This window comes from Sciurus carolinensis, chromosome X (genome assembly GCF_902686445.1).
Source record: "Sciurus carolinensis chromosome X, mSciCar1.2, whole genome shotgun sequence".
NCBI classification, from domain to species: Eukaryota; Metazoa; Chordata; class Mammalia; order Rodentia; family Sciuridae; genus Sciurus; species Sciurus carolinensis.
This window is the reverse complement of record NC_062232.1, coordinates 64,545,067-64,563,435: the sequence shown is the minus strand read 5'-3', so window position 1 is coordinate 64,563,435 and position 18,369 is coordinate 64,545,067. Positions and strand designations below refer to the sequence as shown.

The window sequence follows — 18,369 nt, the reverse complement described above, 5'->3', positions numbered from 1 at the left end:
GGGCAACCCCCGGTGTTCAGAAGCGGTGGTTCTGAGTCCAAACAGCTTGCCAAGCAGCTCCTTCTCTGGCAACCGCCTGTAGCTCTGATGCAATCACTCCTTAGACCAAGTGACCCACCGTGCTCCTCCTCCTCCAGGCAGGCCACCGGTGTTCAGGAGTGGTCGTTCTGAGTCCAAACAGCTCGCCACGCAGCTCCTACTCAGGTAACCGCCCGGAGCCCCAGTGGTCACTCCAAGTCCAAGCACTGTGCTGAGCCGCCTCCTCTACGATGATCCCAGTTGTCCGTGTTTACCGCTCCAGCGGGGGGAGGGGCGTCTCGCCTAACAACTCTACTTCCCAAAGTTCCCTGCGTTCCCGGGCTACCACCCCATCCAGGACGCCTCCCCAAAGGGAGAGACTCACCCTGTGGCTTTGAGGTGGTCCCAAGTCTCTCACTATCTCCTCTTTTGAATCTTGCGTCCTGGAGCAACATGAAATGCTGCTGCCCTCTAGTCCACCATCTTGAAAAACCCCCAATATCATTCTAAATAGTGAAAAATTGAAAGCGTTCCCCCTAAAAACTGGAACAAGGCAGGGATGCCCTCTTTCACCACTTCTATTCAACATCGTCCTTGAGACTCTAGCCAGAGCAATCAGATAAACCAAAGAAATTAAAGGGATACGAATAGGAAAAGAAGAACTCAAACTATCCCTGTTCGCTGACGACATGATTATATATTTAGAGGAACCTGGAAATTCCACCAGAAAACTTTTAGAACTCATAAGTGAATTCAGTAAAGTAGCAGGTTACAAGATCAATGCTCATAAATCCAATGCATTTTTATACATAAGTGATGAATCTTCAGAAAGAGAAATTAGGAAAATTACCCCATTCACAATAGCATCGAAAAAAAAAAAAATCCTTGGGAATCAATCTCACAAAAGAGGTGAAAGACCTCTACAATGAGAACTACAGAACACTAAAGAAAGAAATTAAAGAAAACCTTAGAAGATGGAAAGATCTCCCATGTTCCTGGATAGGCAGAATTAATATTGTCAAAATGGCCATACTACCTAAAGTGCTATACAGATTCAATGCCATTCCAATTAAAATCCCAGTGATGTACCTTGCAGAAATAGAGCAAGCAATTATGAAATTCATCTGGAAAAATGAAAAACCCAGAATAGCTAAAGCAATCCTAAGTAGCAAGAATGAAGCAGGGGGTATTGCAATACCAGATCTTCAACTCTACTACAAAGCAATAGTAACAAAAACGGCATGGTATTGGTACCAAAATAGACAGGTAGATCAATGGTACAGAATAGAGGACATGGACACAAACCCAAATAAATACAATTTTCTCATACTAGACAAAGGTTCCAAAAATATGCAATGGAGAAAAGATAACCTCTTCAACAAATGGTGCTGGGAAAACTGGAAAATCATATGCAACAGAATGAAATTAAACCCCTATCTCTCACCCTACACAAAACTCAACTCAAAATGGATCAAGGTCCTCGGAATCAGACCAGAGACCCTGCATCTTATAGAAGAAAAAGTAGGTCCAAATCTTCAACTTGTTGGCTTAGGATCAGACTTCCTTAACAGGACTCCCATAGCACAAGAAATAAAAGCAAGAATCAATGACTGGGATAGATTCAAACTAAAAAGCTTTCTCTCAGCAAAGGAAACTATCAGCAATGTGAAGAGAGAGCCTACAGAGTGGGAGAATATCTTTGCCAACCATACTTCATATAGAGCGCTAAGTTCCAGAATCTATAAAGAACTCAAAAAACTCTACACCAAGAATACAAATAATCCAATCAACAAATGGGCTAATAAAATGAACAGACACTTCACAGAAGAAGATGTACAAGCAATCAACAGATATATGAAAAAATGTTCAACATCCCTAGTAATAAGGGAAATGCAAATCAAAACTACCCTAAGATTTCATTTCACCCCAATTAGAATGGCGATTATCAAGAACACAAGCAACAATAGGTGTTGGCGAGGATGTGGGGAAAAAGGAACACTCATACATTGCTGGTGGGTTTGCAAATTAATGCTGCCACTTTGGAAAGCAGTATGGAGATTCCTCAGAAAGCTTGGAATGGAAACACCATTTGACCCAGCTATCCCACTCCTTGGCCTATACCCAAAGGACTTAAAATCAGCATACTACAGAGATACAGCCACATCAATGTTCATTGCTGCTCAATTCACCATAGCCAGATTTTGGAACCAACCTAGATGCCCTTCAGTTGATGAATGGATAAAGAAACTGTGGCGTATATATACAATGCAATATTACTCCACAATGAAGAATGATAAAATTATGGCATTTGCAGGCAAATGGATGAAATTGGAGAATATCATGCTAAGTGAGATAAGCCAATCTCAAAAAACTAAAAGACGAATGATCTCACTGATAAGCGGATGAGGACATATAATGGGGAGTGGGAGGTGTTAGCATTAAGTTTAGGGTTAGGTTTAGGGTTAGGGATAAGGAGTGTGGTAAGAATGAAGGAAAGAAGGAGTGTATAGAGGGAAAAGAGGGGTGGGAGGGGTTGGGGGAAGGGAAAAAAATAATGAATCAAACATCGTTGCCCTATGTAAACGTATGATTACACAAATGGTATGCCTTGACTCCATGTACAAATAGAGAAACAACATGTATACCATTTGTATACAATAATAATAAAAAAAGGAAGATTAAATTGAAATTGGATGGGTCAATGACATGCCAAGGGCATGTGGTTAATAAATACCATTCAAACACATGTGAAAAAAAAATAGACTACAGAATTAAATTAACTAAATTTGTATGGTATTGGCATAAAAAATAGAAGCATGCTGACCAGTGTTAGAGACTAGAAGACACAGAGACAAACCCACAGAGATATCAGTTTATCCTTCACAAAGAGCTAAAACATAGGGTAGAGAAAAGGTAGCCTTTTAAACAAATGCTTCTGGGAAAATTGAATATGCATGTGTAGAAGAATGAAACTAGATCCACATCTCTCACCCTGGACAAAAATAAACTAAAAGTGGTTTTGATTTGCATTTCTCTAATTGCTATAGATGTTGAACATTTTTTCATATATTTGTTGTTTGATCGTATGTCTTCCTCTATGAAGTGCTTCTTTAGTTCCTTAGCCCATTCATTGATTGGGTTATTGTTGTTTTGGTGTTAAGTTTTTCGAGTTCTTTATATATCATAGAGATCACTGCTCTATCTGATGTGCATGTGGTAAAGATTTTCTCCCATTCTGTAGACTCTCTTTACATTCTGGTTTTTTTTTTTTTTTTTTTTTTTTTTTAGTTTTTTATTTGTAGGTGGACACAATATCTTTATTTATTTTTATATGTGGCTGAGGATTGGATGCAATGCCTCACATGTGCTAGGAAAGTGCTCTACTGCTGAGTCACAACTCCAGCTCCCACATTTTTGATTGTTCCCTTTGCTGTGAAGAAACTTTTTAGTTTGATACCACTCCATTCATTGAGTATTGAATGAATGTTTAGGAGTCTTGTTAAGGAAGTCAGTTCTTGAGATGATATGTTTGAGTGTTGCACCTACATTTTCTTCTAGTATTTGCAGAGTTCTGGTCTACTACCTAGTTCCTTGACCCACTTTGAGTTAAGTTTGTGCATGGTGAGACACAGGGGTTAAATTTCATTCTACTATTTGTGGATTTCCAGTTTTCCCAGCATCATTTGTTGAAGAGGTTACATTTTCTCCAATGCATGTTTTGGTGCCTTTGGGTTTCTTTCTATGTGTTTTATGTGGTTCCATTTGTCTCCTTGCCTGTTTTAATGCCAATGCCATGATGTTTTTGTTATTGTGTCATTGTCTAGTTTTAGTATCTGGGTAATACTGGCTTCATAGAATGAATGAGAGGGTGTTAATTCCCCTTCTATTTTCCTTTATATTTCTTGGAATAATTCAAAAAGGATTGCAATTAGTTCTTCTTTAAATGTCTGGTTGAATTCACCTGTGAATCTCTCTGATCTTAGGTTTTTCCTTTATAGATGTCTTCTATTTGCTGCTTCAATTTTCTTTCTTGATATTTGTATATTTAGGTTTTCTATATGCTTATGGTTCAAATTGGAAAGAGCACATGTGTCTAGAGATTCATCAATATCATCTAGATTTTCCAGCACATTGGATTATACATTTCCAAATAGGTTCTATGATCCTCTTAATTTCAGAAATGTCAGTGATTTTACCAATTTTATTCTGCAACTTTGTTGATTTGGGAATTCTCTTTTTCTTTTGATTAGTTTGGGTAGTCCTTATTAATCTTGTTTATCTATTTGAATAGTCAAATTTTGCTGCATTGATCATTTGTATTTTTTTCTCCATATCATTAACTTTTTATCTAATCATAAATACTTCTTGTCTACTACTGATTTTGAAGTATGTTTTTTTCTTACTTTTCTAAGGTATTGAGGTGTAGCATTTGATTTTTTATTTGAGGTCTTTCTTTTTTCATGAACACACTTAATGCTACAAACTTTATTATTAGAACTGCCTTCCTGTGTCCATGAAATTTTAATATGTTATCTGTTTGTAAGAACATTTTGATTTCACTCCAGAATTTTTAAATGACTCGTTCTTCATTCAAAACATTATCAGTTAATGTTAATATGATGTTTTTGTCTTGTTGATTTCTAATTTTATTCTATTATGATCTAATATAATGCAAGAAATTATCTCTATTTTTCCTATTTGCTAAGAATGACTTTTTTTCTTAAAATATGGTCTATTTTAGAGAAGATTCCATGTGCTTCTCAGAAGAAATTGAATTTATTTTTAGATAAATAAAATATTCTGCAGATGTCTGTTAGGATTATTTAATAGTATTTTTTTAGTTCTGAAATTCTTAGTTCATGTGTGATGAACCTATCTATTGATGAGAGAGGAATGTTGAAATCACACAGCATTATTGTATTGGGGTCTATTTGATTCTTTGTAGCAATTGGAATTTGCTTTTTGCATATAGGTTCATCAATGTTTGGGGCACAAATATTTATAATTATTGTATATTAGTTTTGAAAGATTTCCTTAACCAGTATGAAATGAACTTCTTTGTCTTTTATGAATAATTTTGACTTGAAGTGTAACATTTTCAGAAATGAAGGTAGGTATTTCTGTTTTCACTGCCCAACTCTATTCTATATTCTATTCTATTCTATATTCTATTCTATTCTAAATCTGCTTCCATACTTATATCATTAGCCTGTTAATGTCACCCTGTAAAGCGAATCTCTTGTGAATCACATATGGTTGCATCTTGATTTTTGGTCCATGGTGCCAATGCATATCTTTGGATTAGAGAACTTAGACCATGAATATTGTCATTGTATAGAATGTTTGTTATTTCCTTCATTTGGATTTATATCTAATTTTTAATTTATACTTGATTCAAATTAATTGACTACACTTCTCCTGAGATTTATCCATATGCTGACTCTCATATTTATGTTTCATTTCCACTGTGTATAATATTTCATTGAATGTTTTATGGTGCTGGCTTATCGAAAATGTATTTTTAAAATTTCTGATTATTGTGGATGGTTTTCATTTTATGTTCAATTCAGAAGGATAATTTTGCTGGATTTATTAAACATGGTTGACACTTGTTATTTTTTCAGGGTTTGATATACATTATTCCAAGTCCTCCTGACTTTTGGAGACTAGGCCTAGAAACAATATGTACAAGTCAAGTTGGCTTACCACTTAATTTGACCTGCTGGCTTTTCTCTTGTATTTTTTAGAATTCTATCCTTATTCTATAAATTAGGGGTTTTAATTTAATGTGCCTTGGAGAATATCTTTTTTGATCATGCCTGTTTGGGGTTCTAAATGCATGTTTATTTGTATTTTCTTGAGGATTTGAAACTTTCTGCTATAATTTAATTGAAAAAGTTTTACATTCCTTTAGTTTGTACATAAGGGGATTCTTCTATGCCACAAATTTTTATATTTGATTTCTTAATGTTATCACCAAATTCACTTTTTTTTTTTTGGTACCAGAGATTGAACTCATGACTGCTTAACCACTGAGCCACATTACCAGTGCACTTTTATATTTGATGTAGATACAGGATCTGGCTGAGTTGCTTAGAGCCTTGCTAAGTTTCTGAGGTTGGCTTTGAACTCATGATCTCCTGCCTCATCATCTTGAGCTGATGGAATTACAGGCATGCTCTACCATTCCTTACTATCACTGAATTTTTGTATATTCTAGTCATGGTCACTTATCATCTTTTCATTATAGTCAACTTTTTTTAAAGATTATATACTTTGTCTTATGGCCTGAAAAATCTGTCTTCTCTGTCCTTTAAACTATTGGTGATGTTTTCAAATTGATTGAGTCTTTCATTACAAGAATTTCTGTTTTTCTTCTTCTGAAGAATCTCTGTCTCTTTATTGAAATCATCTTTCACTTTCTGTGTGTTCACTTGCAGATATTTCTTCACGTCTTCTTCAAGTTAATTGAATGGTTTACTATAAATATTCTAAAATCTTTATCTGACATTTTCTTCACTGCAATGTCAGTTGGAATGGTTATTGAAGTGTTGTGAACTGTTTGGGGGGTTTGTTCCCTTGCTTTCTCATATTGTTTTATGGCTATCTATTGGCTGTGATGATTATCTCTTCTACTTTTATGCAAGGGGATTTAGCAAATTTCTTTCTCTTAAGTGTCCCAGGTTGGTTGGGTGAATATCCAAACATTGATGCACACAGTCACCATGTGTCCTCTAGTCTTCCAGTATCATCACCACTTTATAGAACTCTATTAACTTCAATCACTTCAGAAAAAAGCCATGTACTAATTTTGGGTAAAAAACTATTTAAAACATTCTCAATAATTCCCCTAATCCAAGTAAATTATAGTATTGTTCTTGAATAGAATGAAAAATTACTTAGTATATGTACTAAAATTATTATTAAACCATATTGTGGTTGAAAAGGTGACAATAGAAAAATGGGAAGACAAAGAAAAAAGAAAGAGGAAAAAACAATAAAAATAATAAAATAATAAAAACTGAGATAAAAAGAAGCAAAAGGGTTTGGGAGTATTTAGGCAAAATCAGGTAAAACAAAAGGAAAAATAGAGACTAAGAGTAGCAAATATAAACCTGAAATGGGAAAGCAAAGATAGAAGGAATTATTCCAGTTAATACTTTAAGCATTAGAAGTACAATCAGTTGTGTTAACAGTGCAATATAAAATAATAAAAAGGAATATCTATTAATTTAATATGAAAAGTAATATATTTAAATTCAAAACTGATATTAGAGGTATTTTTGGAATTCCATGCTAAGGCAGGTAGATTCCTCATTGAGTATTCCTTACTTGGGTTTCATCAGTTTTGGAATCTTTAGAAGATTCCCACCACACCTCAGGTTTACTTCTAAGTTTCACTGGATGTGAAGGTAGTGATCACACCAGCTCATATCTCATACAATTCTAGTAGACTCCCTCTGATCTTGTGTCCAGGTCCCTACTAGTTTTCTGGTGGGTCAGAGAAGATAGTCCTTAGTTGTCTGTGCTTTAGCAGCCAGTCCTCCTTATAAGGGGATACTGTCTTACATGCCTTCCTGAAGAAACCTTCTTGCATTAAGTGCTGTCAAATCCAGTGTGGACTTCCTACTATATATTTCAGAGTGTCCAGGTTGTGGTGTCATAAGGTATGGGTATCACAGTCAGCTAGGATAAGTGCTAGGTGGCCCTTAGGAGGAGTAGGGTTTCAGTTCTTGTCTATGGAAGAGTTGAGGGTTTCTGCCTAGACCTAGTACACTACTTCCTGTTTTTGCTTTTTCTAATATTTGAAATATTCCTAATTCCTATTTGCTTCTATTTTTATAATGTGGGCTGTCCATTCCTGTGCTTTTGGTTTTTATACTTCTTCACCTGTGTGTATATTTTCTTTAATAATCGTGTGTAGTAATGGCTTAGGGAGCAAGAATTCCTTTATTCTATGCTTATTTTTGAAGTTTTTTTTTATCCTTCAATTCTGAATAATTGCTTTACTAGATACAGTAATCTAGGTTGCTAGTACATTTTGTTTCATCATTGTTCCATGCCATAGTTGCTTTTGGAGGTTTTGCCATGAAATTTGCTCTTATTCTTAGACTTTGCCTCTTTATGTATTTCCTACTTTTTCTCCTGCAGATTTTAAAAGACTTTCTTGGTTTTGAATTTTAGGAATTTAGTCTTAGGAATTTCACTTTCCTCCAGGTCTTTGTTCTTATGTTTGGCTACTTAGTAATGTGTCAGAGCTCTCTTGTCTTGTTTTGGTTTGATTTCTGCAACTTTCCTAAACAGATGTTCCACATTATTGGCATCTCTTAATATTATGGCATCCACTGCAGTTTCAGCTTTCCTTTTATGTGTTCATGCATCATCTTCTCAGATGCTACCTGCAGAGATTTGAACCTGATACAGTTTTTTTGACCTCCCATTCCCTCATTTGATATCTCAATGTAAGCCTCCATGACACCCTAAATCCAACATCCTGTATTCCTGCAGAACAAGAACCATTGAATGATGCCAAGTTCTGTTGAAATTTTGAGCAGTAGCCATTTTTTATGGGACCATGTCTGGAGTGGCCTCTGAGCATCTGGTTACCTGAGTATGGTAACAAAAATTCTAGAGCATGCCTGAGCAAGTAGATTATACACATCTTCTAAAAAGAATTTTTACTTTTACAAATTTTAAACTGAGATGGGTGTGGTCTTGCCAATTCCTATGAGACCCTCTAGTCATCTTTCCTACTGTCTCTTTGCAAAATACATAATATAACTTTAGTGGCTGTAATGTCTTTAACAACCACAACTTCCTTCCCCAGTTTTACTCAAAGTTTTCTGGTCAAACTGCAAATTTTTTCAAATCTTTCTGCTGTGCTTTTGCTTCTGATTACCTGAGTAAGCTTGATTAAAAGCTGCCAGCAATATCTATGCTTCTCCCAAAATGCTGGGATGTCTTGAAATATCCTCTGTCAGATTAATTTATTCATCATCTTTAAATTCAACCTCAAATAACATCTCAGGATATGAAAAAATGTAGAGGACGTTTTACCCAGAATGTACCATGAATGACCTCTAGTTCAATTTTCAATAGAATCTTCCTTCTCCTTTGAAACCTCATGAGCTCAGTCTTAATCTTCATAGTTTTGTCAGCGTTCTGGTGTTCTGAGTTCCCACCATAATCACCCATTAAGATCTACTTACAAAACTCTAAGTCATTTTCAGCCTAAATTTCCAAACTTTTTCAAACTTTTCCCAAAAACCATTTCCAAATGCTTCTGAATAACTTGACCAGATTAGTAACATCCATGGCCCCTCTCCCGCTCTCAGTTCTGCATTAGTCAGATTTTTTTCTTTTGCTATGACCAAATAACCTGAGAGAAAAACAAATGTAATGGAGGAATTGTTTATTTTGTTTTATGTTCTTGGGGAAATATTCTATTTCTTTAATTTTATTTATATTCAAATAAGAGGCAAACCCTTCTGTATGAAAATATTTAAGAGAAACAATGCATATTAGACATTCTTAGGATTATTAAACTACTCCACAATTTACCCTACTAAAATATACTTATCCCTACATCTGGCAGTTCTCATGAGGTGTAGTGTGTTAATAAATTATATGCCTGAATGTTCCAATGGTACATATGAAGCTATGTCAACCTTAAATAATTAAAATATAATTGAGGAGTTGTAGATGTGGCTCAGCAGTAGAGCACATGCATAGCATTCATAAAGCCTTGGTTTAATTCTTAACACTAGACAAATTCACTTAAAATGCCATTAAGTATGATATTAGATAATATTTCATAAAAATATTTCTTATGGCAATGGATTTGCTTTTTAAAATTTGTTCTTTTTAGATATACATGACAGTAGAGTGTATTTTTACATATTGAATATGCATACAGTAGAACTTATTCTAATTAGGTTCCAATTCATGTGGTTATACATGATGTGGAGTTTCACCCGTCATCCATTCATATATGAACATAGGAATATAATGTCTGATTTATTTTATTATCTTTCCAATTCCCATCTCCCCCTCTTCCCTTCATTCCCCTTTATCTAATCCAATGAACTTCTATTCCTACCCCTGTCCTTACTGTTCACATATAAGAGAACATTTGGCCTTTGGTTTATTGGCACTGACTTATTTCATTTAGCACAATAGTCTATAGTTCTATGCATTTACTGGCAAATGCCATAATTTCATTCTTCTTTATGGATGAGTAATATACATTGTGTATATTTATACAACATTTTCTTTATCCATCCATCTGTTGAAGGGCCTCTAGGATGGTTCCATAGCTTTTCTTGTTGACTTGAGATACTATAAATATTGACATGCTTGTGTCACTGTAGTATGTTGATTTTAAGTCCTTTGGGTATAAACCAAGAAGTGAGATAGCTTCATCAAACGGTGGTCCCATTCCAAGTTTTCTGAGGAATCTCCATACTGCTTTCCAGAGTGGTTGCACCAATTTGTAGTCCTACCAACAATGTATGAGTATACCATTTTCCCCACATCCTCAACCAACATTTATTGTTACTTGTATTCTTGATATTTGCCATTTTGACTGGAATGAGATGGAATCTTGGTGTAGTCTTAATTTGTATTTATCTGATTGCTGGAGATGTTGAATAATTTTTCATATTTTTTAATATTTGTATTTTGTCTTCTATGAAGTGCCTCTTCAGTTCCTTTGCCCATTTATTTATTGGGTTGCTTGCTTTTTGGTATTAAGTTTTTTGAATTATTTGTATATCCTGGAAATGAATGTTCTACTTAAGATGCAGGTGGTAAAGATTTTCTCCCATTCTATAGCTCTCTGTTCATGTTCTTGATTGCTTCCTTTGCTGTGAAGCTTTTTAGTTTCATACCATCCCATTCATTGATTCTTGGTTTTAATTCTTGGACTTTAGGAATCTTATTGAGGAAGTCAGGTCCTAAGCTGACATGATGGAGAGTTGGGCTTACTTTTTCTTCTAGTAAGTGCAGGGTCTCTGGTCTAATGCCTTGGTCCTAGATCCACTTTGAGTTTAGTTTTGTGCAGCATGAGAGATAGAGTTCTAATTTTATTTTGTTACATATGAATTTCCAGTTTTCCCAACATCATATGTTGAAGAAGCTTTTATCCTCCAATGTATATTTATGCTGCCTTTGTCTAGTATGAGAAAACTATATTTATGTGGGTTTGTTCCTGTGTCTTCTGTTATGTATTATTGGTCTTCATGTCTGTTGGTGTCAATACCATGCCATTTTTGTTACTATAGCTCTATAGTATAATTTAATGTCTGGTATTGTGATGCATCCTGCTTCACTTTTCTCACTGATGATTTCTTTGGCTATTCTGGGACTTTTATATTTCCAAATGAATTTCATGTCTGCTTTTTCTATTTCTATTAAGAACATCATTGGGATTTTAATAGGAATTTAATTAAATCTATATAGTGCTATTGGTACTATAGCCATTTTGAAAATATTAAATCCACCTATCCAAGAACATGGGAGATCATTCCATCTTCAAAGGTCTTACTCATTTCTTTCTTTAGTGTTCTGTATTTTTCATTTGGAGGACTTTAACCTCTTTTCAAAGATTGATTTTCAAGTATTTTTATGGAGAATATAGTGAAAAGGATAATTTTCTAATTTCTCTTTCAGCTGATTAATCATTGGTGTATCAAACACAATTGATTAACGGGTTATAATTTTTTTGGGCAGGTTGGGGGAATTGAACTCAGGGGTGCTCAATCACTGAGCCACATCCCCAGCCCTATTTTGTATTTTTATTTAAAGACAGGATGTCACTGAGTTGCTTAGTACCTTGCTTTTGCTGAGGCAGGTTTTGAACTTGCAATTCTCCTGCCTCATTCTCCTGAACCACTGGGATTTACAGGCATGCTCCATTGTACCTGGAAATGGATTGTAATTTTATATCTTGATACATAGCTAAATTCATTTTTGATATCCAGAAGCTATCTTTTGCAGTTTTTTGGGTCTTCTAAATATAGAATCATGTTGTTGGCAATATGGATAGTTTTAGCTCTTCTTTTCCTATTTGTATACACTTAAATTCTTTCCCTTGCCTAAATGCTGTGGTTAGAGTTTCAAGGTCTATGTTGAATGGAAGTGGTGAAAGAAGGCATCCCTCTTTGTTCCAGGTTTTAGAGGGAATGCTTTCAATTATTCTCCATTTAGAATGATGTTGGCCTTGGGTTTAGCATATATAGTTTTTAAAATATTGAGGTATGTTTCTTCTATTCCTTCTTTTTCTAGGGTTTTGAGCATGAATAGATGCTGAATTTTGTCAAATATTTTTTCTGTATCAAATGAAATAATCATATGATTCCTGTCTTTAAGTCTATTGATGTGATAAATAACATAAATTGATTTTCATTTCTTGATTTTCATTTCAGTTCTTGAAACCTTGCATCCCTGGGATGAATCCCAACTAGTCATGCTGCACTATCTTTTTAAAATGTTTTTGTATGTGATTTGCCAATATTTTATTGAGAATTTTTGCATTTATGTTCATCAGGGATATTGGTCTGAAGTTTTCTTTCATTGATGTGTCTGTGTCTGGTTTTAGGGTAAGGGAGTTTGGACGGATCCCCTTTTCTAGTTAATGAAATAATATGAGGAAATTGGTGTGTGTTCTTCTTTGAATGTCTGGTAGAACTCAGCTGAGAAGCCATCTGGTCTTGGGCTTTTCTTTTTTGGTAGGCATTTCATGTCATATTCAATTTCATTGCTTGAAATTTATATGTTTATATTTTCTATGTTCTTCTGCTTCAATTTGGGTACAACATATGTCTCCAGAAATTTGTCAATATCTTCATGATTTTCTACTGTTTTGGAGTATAGATTTTCAAAATACTTTTTGATTTTCATCTGTATTTCAGTAGTGTTCATTGTGATATTTCTTTATTCATCATGAATTTTAGTAATTTGAGTTTTCTCTCTCTCTTCATTAGTTTGGCTAAGGGTTTATCAATTTTGTTTATTTTTATAAACAAACAGCTTTTTGGTCCATTAACATTTGGAGTTTTGTTGTTGTTTTCAATTTTATTGTTTTTGGCTCTGATTTTAATTATTTCTCATCTTCTCTTGCATTTAGGTTTAATTTCTTCTTTTTCTAGGGCTCTGAGATGTAATGTTAAGTTATTTATTTGGTGATTTTCTATTCATTTAGTGAATCATCTCAATGTAATGAACTTTCTTCTTAGAACTGCCTTCACAGAGTCCCAGAGATTTTGATATGTTGTATCACTGTTCTCATTTACCTCTAAATATTTTTATGTCATCCCTGATGTCTTCTGTTATTCACTGGCCATTCAATAACATATTATTTAATTTGCTGTAGTTAGAGTATCTTCTATTTTTTATTTTATCACTGATTTCTAATTTTATTCCATTATGATCCCACAGAATGCAAGTTATCATCTCTAACTTTTTGGATTTGCTAATAATTTCTTTGTTGCTTAAGATATGATCTATTTTAGGGAAGGATCCCTGTGATGCTGAGAAAAGAGTATATTCAGTCTTTGATGGATACAATATTCTATGTATATCTGTTAGGTCTAAATTATTAATTGTGTTTTTTAGTCATATATCTTCTTTATTTAGTTTTTGTTTGAAGGATCTGTCTAGTGATGAGAAAAGTACTATTGTGTTGTGGTCTATTTGATTCTTGAAATTGAGAAGGGTTTGTTTGGTGCATGCAGATACTCCATTGTCTGGGGCATAGTTTAGATTGGTATGTCTTGTTGATGTATAATTACAATATTAAGCAGGATGAAATGGACTTCTTTGTCTCTTTTGATTATATCAACTTGAAGTCTACTCTATCTGATATGAATTTAGAAACTCCTGCTTGTTTATGTATTCCATGTGAGTGATATGTTTTTATGATCCGTTTACTTTCAATCTGTGGATGTCATTTCCTTTGAGATAGCATATTGTTGCATCCTGTTTTTCATCCAATTTGCCAGTCTATGTCCTTTCATTGATGAGTCTAGACCATTTATATTCAATGTCATTATTGAGATATGATTTTTATTCCCTGTCACTTTGAATTATTTCTGGTTTTTAATTTGAATTAATTTCTCCTTTTATTGACTATTCTTCTAGTGTACTTCCTCCATTTACTGGATTTCAATTTTATTTTCATTTATTCTTTGTGAAATATTTTGGTGAGTATGTTTCATAGTACAGTCTTTCTAATTGTAAATTCTTTTAACTTTTGCTCATAAAGGAAGGTTTTTATTTCATTGGTAATTCTGAAGCTTAATTTTTGAGTATACTATTCTTGGTTGGCATCTATTTTCTTTCAATGCTTAGCATATTTTATTCTAGGACCTCCTAGCTTTGAGGGTCTGAGTTGAGAAATCAGCTGAAATCCAGATTGGTTTCCCTATAAATGTAACCATCCATTTTTCTTTAGCATCCTTTAAAATTCTATCCTTATTGTGTATTTTAGGCATTTTCATAAAATGTGCCTTGGTGTGAGTCTGTTGTAATTTTTATTTTCGCTTTTGTATTTGATTTTCCATTTTATTCTTAAGGTTTTAGAAATTTTCAGATATTATTTTATTGAAAAGATTTTTCATTCCTTTGGTTTGTGTCTTTGAGCCTTTGCCTATCCTGATAAATCTTAAGTCTGGTGTTTTCATGTTCTCCCATATTCCTTGGAAGTTCTGTTCATGGTTTCTTAACATCTTTTCTACATGTTCAACCTTATATTCAAGATTATATATTTTGTCTTCATTGCCAGATTCTCTGTCTTCCATGTGGTCTAGTCTGCTGGTGATGCTTTCCAATTTTTGTTTTATTTGTGGTTTATTGATTCCTTCATTTGGAGGATCTCTGACTATTTCATCTTCAGAATCTCTATCTCCTTGAAGTGATGTTTCACTTATTATATTTTCCCTGTGATTTAATTTATTATGTCATTTTCATGTCATAGATCAGTTTAACATGAACTTTCTGTATTCAGTCTTTGACATATCCTCCACTGTGGTGTCAATGGAGTCTGTTGTTGATGTTCTCTTTGCTGTTTGGGATGGATTCTTACCTTGATTTTTCATATTGTTTGTGTGTCCACCCATCTATCTGAATAGATATGAAGGTATAGAGTCTCTATCTTATCAATTTATAGTGTCCCTTTAAGTTACTAGTACCTCATAGATTGGGGTAGAGCCCAGTGATAGCAACAATCTATGCAAACAATACATAGCACTAAACCAGGTACTTAGTTACTATTTTGATATCTACTGTGTTAATTGGTATAATATGCATGAATAGTAGAATCCAAAATTTCTATCAGTAAAAACAGTAAATAATCATGAATTTTGTCCAGCAAAAAATCAAACAATAGGTGTTGTTTATGACTTCCACTAAATTAATTATTGCTCTGACATTGGTGGTATGGGCAGATGTTGTATACATCATTTATTATTATGAGTTGTTATGATTATGTTGAGTATAATGAAAGGAGTAGAAACAGAAGGGTAGAAAGTGTTTGCATTTTCAAAGAATAGTTGGGGCAGATGCAGTGGTGACTTTGGATATGGTGTTAGTGAAAAGGGGGAAGAAAAAAGTAAAAGTAAGAATATGAAGGAGGAGAGAGAGAATGGAATTTGGCCCTTGGCATAGACAAAAAAGAGATGGAGACAAAGGAGATAGAATAGTGTAATGACTATACAAAACAAAATCAAAATATACTAATTAAAAGTGTAGTCCTGAAAATGCAGAGCATGGAAAAATAGCACCTTAAAAAATGGCTAGAAATGGTGAGAGTGAAACAAATATGATACGTATAGGAGTCCCTGAATCAATCAGTACACATTGAAATAAAAAAAAATTGTAAAATAAAAAAATGGAAGCTAACCAAACCAACAACAACAGCAAAAATAAATAAATGAGAAGCAACATTAGGAAAATTCTTTGTGAAAATTTAAGAAATTGAGGGGAGTCATTTCTAATGTGGTGGGCAAAATAGTCATTGACCATATGCATTCACTGTCTGCTGTCTATGCCCAATTGATTATCTTTTCATTTCTTCTTCAGTTATGAAATAAGTGTGTCAGTATGGGTTATGGGTTGTCAAGTCCTTCTTTATTATTGTGTTACTCACTGATTTGAATGTTGGGCTTTAAAACTTCAAAACTTCAATGATATGAAATGATATGAGCTGGGCTGTGGAGTGGGTGGTGAAGGCTCTGGCTGGGGCAAATTTGCTTGGCATTGAAGTACTGTATTGGGCAAGCTGGGCTTCAAATGGTTGGCAAAGCAGCTGATTATGTTCAGCAGGCCTAGCTGCCCTGGTCCAGGTGGATCAGAGTCAGGCAATGGGCCTTGTCTCCTGTTGTCAAAGCTGTTGGCTGGGCCAGGTAAACCTGGAAATGAAGTGGTGGCCTGGAAACCTGGGTTATGGGCTGCCAGTGGAGTTGTGGACCTACGAGGTAAAGCAATGGGCTGGGTCATTGACTGAGGGGTCAGGGGTCTGGGGTTGGTGCACCAGTGGGTACTGGACTGGTTCTGGACCGGTTCTGGACCCAGTGGGCACCAAGAACCTGGTAGGTGCTAGAATGGGCAATCACTGGGACCATTCAGTCAAGAAAGTTGAGAGTCAAGTGCCCTCACACCCACCCTTCCCACTTAACTCCAGGAGTCACAGGGTAGGGGAGAGCTGAATTCTCTCTAGATTCTCCAACTTCTGTTTCCTCATGTGAAATGCTCTGTTTCTGATTTTCCTTGAGTTTATTAGGTTCAGTAGGTTTATGGGAACCTAACTGTGAGCTCACAGCATTGGGTTTCCAGTTCCTATTGGTGTCAAGGTGCTATAGTCCCAAAATGCTTCCTGGATTGGCTCTCCATGGAGAATTGTTAAACTCAGGGTGACTTAAAATTTTTGTTTTAAGATTCTTTTAATGAGTTGAACAATCTCTTGGTAGACTAGGGAAGACTGCCCCTTCAGCCTCAGGTTTTTTCACTCTAATCTTCAGGGAGAAGCATCATTCCTGCGCTTGAGTTCTGGTTTGCTGAGCTGGGAGAAATGCTGCCTCACTTGAATCCACCATCTTGCCCTGATGAAACACTTTTTGATAATTAGAATGACTTTAGAGGCAGTCAAGATTCCTGAATACCATAAAATAGGTAGTTATGGCTTGAGTTTGTGGAAGAAATTTTCTTTGAGCTTCCAGTTCCAGAGGAAATGAAAGACAAAAATAACTATTGAGTAATAAATGTGTTGCTGTATTCTTTATGCAAAATGAAGCCATAAAGTTCTTTCCTTAAATTGGAAGATGAAAATTCTTAACTTGATAATGAAAGAAAAAAATCATATGTGTGGCTGTTATGATATGCAGTACAATAACACATTGAGTGAGAAAGACCACACTCACATAACTTCCATTACTGTATATTTTTATAATTGTACTGTTAATTGTTAATATCTTAATTGACTAATTATAAATTAATTTTTAGCATAGGTATGCATGTATAGGTAAAATATGTGTAAAAATTGATAAGTCATAGTATCAGGTCTTCCTCAATCAGTATGGTGCTGCCTGTAGGTATGTAGAATATTGTCTTTATTATGTTTAGGTGTTTAGGTATGATCCTTATGTACCTAATATGTTCAGAGATTCTTATATGAAATGATGTAAGTTTTGCAGTATCAAATGGATTTCCAGTGTCTCTTAGATGATCTTATGATTTTTACCCTTCATTTTTTATGTGATATATATGTCTATTGATCTGTGTATGTTGAACTATTTTTGCATCCCTGATTTGAAACAAACTTGATCTTGGTGAATATTTCTGATGTACTGAATTAAATTTCCTAGTGTTGCATTGATAACTCTATTTATAAATGATATTTAGTTATAGTAGTTTTTGTTCTTGTTTTTGCATCCTTGTCAGAATCTTATATCAGGGTAATGCTGGCTCATAGACTGTGTTTGGAAGGGTTCTGTACTTTTAATTCTATGCAAATTTTGAGAAAAATTTGTGTTATTTTTTTAAAGTTTGGTAAACTTCAGCAATGAATCATCTGGTCCTGGACTTTTCTTTATTAGCAGACATTATTACTGACTCTGCCTCATTATTTGTTTTTGTCTATTCAGGTTTTGAAATCCTTATGTTTCAACTTTTATGTGACAGATATTTGTCCATTTATTGTAGCTATTATAACTTTTAGCATGTAATATTTAAAATAATCTTTAATGACCTTTGAATTTCTGTGATATTAGTTGTAATGACTTTTCTCATGTCTAATTTGATTTATTTATGTCTTCTCTCTTTTTTCCTTGGTTAATCTGGCTAAACCTTTGTTAATTT

At 34.4% G+C, this 18,369-nt stretch overlaps 1 pseudogene; it reads left to right on the top strand.

Moving 5' to 3' along the window:
* The first annotated feature begins 16,430 nt into the window (after positions 1 to 16,430).
* The window catches only part of LOC124971523 (signal peptidase complex subunit 3-like), a 41,057-nt pseudogene continuing 39,118 nt past the window's right edge, over positions 16,431 to 18,369 (top strand).